The sequence below is a fragment of the Lotus japonicus genome, chromosome 3 (genome assembly GCF_012489685.1).
Source record: "Lotus japonicus ecotype B-129 chromosome 3, LjGifu_v1.2".
Taxonomy (NCBI): domain Eukaryota; kingdom Viridiplantae; phylum Streptophyta; class Magnoliopsida; order Fabales; family Fabaceae; genus Lotus; species Lotus japonicus.
The window spans coordinates 13693319-13698428 of record NC_080043.1 but is presented as its reverse complement, the minus strand read 5'-3'; the positions used below and the strand labels follow the sequence as shown (position 1 = coordinate 13698428).

The following is a 5110-nucleotide window of genomic DNA, read 5'->3' as shown; positions in this document are numbered from 1 at the left end:
AGGGATGATTGTGGGGAAGAAGGGTTTTTATAGGAGAAGGGGGGAAGTTGGAAGGGTGACGCGTGTTGGACGCGTGTGGAAGGTTGGAAGTCATGATGGTTTTGGGAAAGTGGGTCGCGTGTAATGGGGAGTTACTGCGCACGATGGGACGGTTATGAAAAGTGAAGTGACGGTTCCGGAGAAAGAGGGAAATTGATGTAACTGACACATCACGTGAGGCAGTCACGTGGGGCAGTTAGGGATTTGAAAGGGTTTTAAAACAAGGGAAGCGCGAAAGGCCTCGCCACTGTAAAAACCAAACACCATCGCCTGACAGGTGACGCCAGCAGCAAAGTTTAGTCGCTCGCCGGGGATACTGCCGGTCAATGATTGAGTGACCAGCAAAGCCTGCCACCTTTCCCGCCGGCGAACGGTCATGCACCTGCTCCAACTAATCGCCAGTACGAAGTGATCGCTCTCGCCACTTGTGGACTTGCCGGCTCGAGTTGCCCGCCAAGTCAGTGCTTGTGGACTTGTGGACTTGCCGGCTTGAGTTGCTCGCCAAGTCAGTGGATGGGGTGACTGAGAATGCTAGTTTCCTTTTGCTCATGCCATGTTGGCAGTATAGTGTGCTTCTCTTTTCTCAAGCCATGTTGGCGGCATAGATTCCGGCGTACTATAGGACGTATGTAAAAGCATTTAAAAGACACACTTAGCTCTCATGCTTCGAGCTTGGTGTCTTGTGGACTTGTGGACTGGGCGAGCCCCTAGAGGGGCAACGCCTAGCATGCATCCCGCCCTGAGGCGGGGCCCTGGCCTTAAGTTGGGCCTTGATCTCGGAGGCCCAATTGGCCCAATAGGTAGTACCCAAGCTCTATAAATAGGAGGCAGTTACCAATTGTAGGGGACTTTTGGCTCATTTATGAAATCATACATGAAATTCAGCACTCTCTCTCTCGTTCTCATTCTCTCTTAGCACAATCCCTCTACCTCTAGGTCTCATACCTCTCTTCAATGTTCATTCCTAGAACAAAGAGCAATTGTTGTGGGTGTTTTGATTTTTTAAGCTATTGGTGTATGCATATGCTGACACCTTTGAATTCATAGGAGATGATTAATGCTCTGTTTGGATGCTGAGAGGAAAATGAGTGGAAGGAATATAAGTGGAAAGAATAAAAGAGGAAAGAATATGAATGGAAAGTGTGGTGATTTTAAAGTTGTTTGGATTGAGAGAAGCAGAGTGGAAAAGTGATGGAAAAGTGATGAAAATGAAAATGAAAGTGATTTGATATTACAAATTTGCCCCTTTTTGTATTATTTGTATATTTTAGTTTAAGCTATGGTATGAGATATTTTGAAAAATATAATTACTGTATAAAATTGAATATTTATAATTATAATTATATATGCAATTTTCAAAAAAAAAAATATCTTATTCATTAATTTTTATTTGTAAAATTTTGTTTTTAAAATAACAGCGTTCCTAAAGTGTAATTTTCTCTTTACGGTAAAAATGTAATTAAGCATGATTATGAAAAAATAAAAATAATTACATGTATCCGAAATTTGGTTTTATCATATGTCTGGCACATGTGCCTCGTGTGTTGATTATGTTTTCTAAATTTTGTATTATTTATAACTATTGGGCATAGTAGAGGGTAGATATGTCTTTGGATAGTTACTTCACCGTCTCTGTTCATTTTCACGCCTCTTATGCCAAGAAAACTGACATGGTGGGCCCATTGTGGTTTTTACAATTTCCATCTATTTTCATGGCAGATCCAAACACTCATCAACAGTGTTTTCCACTAATAATCCTTCCCCTCTCTTTCCTTTCCAGCTATTTTCAACCGAAACAAACACAGTGTAAAGGTAACTTTGTAATTATGAACCATGGTGAAGCTATGGGTGTATCCGTGTATGCATATGCTGACACCTTTGAATTCATAGGAGATGATTAAAGGTAACTTTGTAATTATGAACCATGGTGAAACTTTAATGACGTATGAGAATATTTGGCATTATTCTAATAATATATACATATATATATATATATATCCTATGACTACAACAAAATAGATATGTGGATGGAGTGTTACATGTAAACTGCCAGGGGAAAATTATGTTAATATATAAATTACACTTGCATCTAAATGACCTACATAGAAAATTGAGATAAATGAGTGGTACTAGTTTCTCAGGAATCCACTATGGGTATCGAGTCATTATGTTCTCATTTCTTAACTATACAATACTTTGATTATAATTAACTAAGTCAATAATTGTTCTCATTTCTCAGTCATAACACAAGAACTAATATTTACAAGAAATTTCTTTAGTGTTTACATTTATTATTTTTAATAATTTGAGGGTAAATACACATAAAAGTATGGAAATTCGATACTAAAAATATGTCTTGCAGAGAATAGAAAGTATTAACATATATGAGCAAAATTTACCATGCACGGGTAAGAACATTCTATGAGTAAATATAAGTAAAAGTTGTGTGAAATTTTGCGGGTTGTGTGATATTTGTTATAGTTTTGTTTTGTTAAACGACCATTTTTTTTTTCTCTCTCTTAATTCTAGCATCTAAAAAAATCGGCAAATATTGATTTTAGTATATCAATTTTGTTTTGAATATTTGTATTGGTAATAAGAGCAAAATCAACCATGTACAAGTAAGAACATTTTACATGAAAATTAAACTCAATCATTTATACGCCACATGTGCAAATTTGTGTAAATTGGTGTATGAGTACGGAACACTATAATTGTGTGTCCAAATTTATGTTTTTTGAATATTAATAGTGTGTCTAAAATTGGTTAAATTGGTGTTTGAGTATGATTGTTTTTTTATAATCAAAGTATTCACTGATGTATCAAATACAATGTGAACTTCGCCGTGCAGCGCACTGGTAAAAAAGTCTAGTAAACTATAATTAAGTATATTTCAATGAATGTCTATTTCTAATAATTATAATAGACATATATTTTTTTTAATATTAAGCTTTTAATTCATCTTCCTACACAATTGTTTGATAAAACATGTATTCAAATTAAGAGCGTTGTTTTTTTAGTGTTTTTTTTATATAGTTTTTTTAGTGTTTATATATAGAGAATATGTCTTATCAAAAAAATGTTTTTACGGAAAACATAAAAATAATTTTTTTTTTGAAATGAAAAACATAAAAATAAATCACAACTATTAGATTTAATTATGAACAGCCCAGTTTGAAAGAATCTCAAATGAACCCACTCGATGCTAGAAACAGAAAAATAACAGCAAAGTGAATGATTAAAATAACAACAAAGTTTTAGTTATTCACAAATATTTCAGCTCAGCCACTCCAAAATTCTACCATATTAGCTTTGACATCGTGGACAGATCGATTTTGAAGATGATGGGCTTCTACAAGCCTTATGCTGTTTGGTGGAAAGCTTGGATGGCTATATCAACACACAGGAAGATACTACAACAATAAAGCTGCAAATGATGGACTGAGCAGGTAAATTGGGGACCCAGCTGAGTTCACCCTTGTTGATAATTGTCAAAAACCAGATAATAATTAGTTATAATGGCAACTCAATTGAAAATATTTGACAACGTTAAAGGTCCAAATGAAAGCTTATAAACTACAACTACAACAAATACACTAGGAGAGATTACCCAAATGATACATATTGCCTGTAAAATTCAATTAAGTACATGTCTGGAATTAAATGAATCAAGATTCAGAGTTTAATAACAGAACAAAGTCATAATAATTCAAATTGTGCAAACTAATTAATTTGAGAAAGATAAGATCTAAAGAGAGAATTGAGCGCCATAACATTTAGAGTTTATAGTGTTTATAGTGTTTTCCTTAGTCCATACGCTGTTCTGCTTTCTAAGTTTATAGGATTAACGTACATGTTTAAGTCCATTTAAAATTTGAGACACTGATTAACCATGAAACAAGTTAGCTAGTCCTATATTGTCAAAACTTAAAAACCAAATAATATCAAGATTCATGGGTTCTGAGCAGCTGGAAAATAGGGTAGTTTACCTGAAAGGTCCATTAGAAATGATAGCTGATACATGAACCTGAAATAGTTAAATTAATCACCATTGGAGAGATAGGTACATGGGTAGAGATATGTAATTTAAACTTCCCGATGGTACTCACAAGTGCACACATGCCTGAAATTCTGATAAAAAAGAGCAGGAAAACCATCCCTCCCAGGTGCCTAATCATATTGTGTCTTTTTGGCTTTTTTTTTGTTTCTCGATCTTTTGCTTCCACTAGTTGTGTGGTGCTATTGCTTTATTTTTTTTTGTCAAATGCTATTGCTTTATTTAATGATGATATATTGATAGTTTTTTGACATTGGGCCGTTGGCCTTTTTCTTTTAAATGAAGCACGATTGATTAAAAAAGAACAGAACTCATTTAAAAATCAAAATACTGTATTTATAATTTTTTTTTAAATAGTTTTTTTTATAGGTAAATGTTAGTGGTTAGTTGTTAATAAGTTAGAAAATTCCTTCAAATTTCCCTTCCAGGATTCGAACCCTGGACCTTCCCCTCCCCAAACCTTATGTCGCCTAGCTCTTACCACTTGAGCTAACCCTCGAAACTATACATTTAATAGAATATATTATTTAAATAAATACGGTCCGATCCCGGTTCGACCTTTAAACCTTAAACCAACGCCTCGACCGGTTCAATGATCGGTCCGATTTTCTAAACATTGAATGAAACTATAACTGCTCTATAGTCACAGACCTGAGCAATTTGGCCGCACGACGTCACCATTTTGTATGTTTCTCGCTCTACCCTTTCTTTACTCGTTTCTATTCTCACACAACAAAATAAGAAAGATTCCCAAGGCCATAATAAAAGTTATAACATTAGCATCTAAGCAAAATAATACACCAAACAATGACAAAAGAACATAGCCAATATAGTAGAGCCACTCGAAAAAATAGCAAATAGAGGTGATCAATTTAGAAGCAATTGACAACGTAAACTTATGTCCATGCTAATGATATCACTACCTAATTCCCATACCATTACTCAGCGGGAGAGAGTAATGTTCAGAAGATTAAATAAGTGTATATCAAACTAAAACTAGTCTTCTTTACCAGT

At 34.7% G+C, this 5110-nt stretch overlaps 1 long non-coding RNA gene across 1 annotated transcript; it reads right to left on the bottom strand.

Annotated features, from left to right (window-relative positions):
- Positions 1-3174: 3174 nt before the first annotated feature.
- Positions 3175-4394, bottom strand: LOC130748630 (uncharacterized). The gene is made up of 2 exons (XR_009022750.1): positions 4029-4394; positions 3175-3516 (listed from the first exon to the last, which is right to left on the bottom strand). It is a non-coding gene; the product is annotated as an uncharacterized LOC130748630 (long non-coding RNA).
- Between the last annotated feature and the right edge of the window lie 716 nt (positions 4395-5110).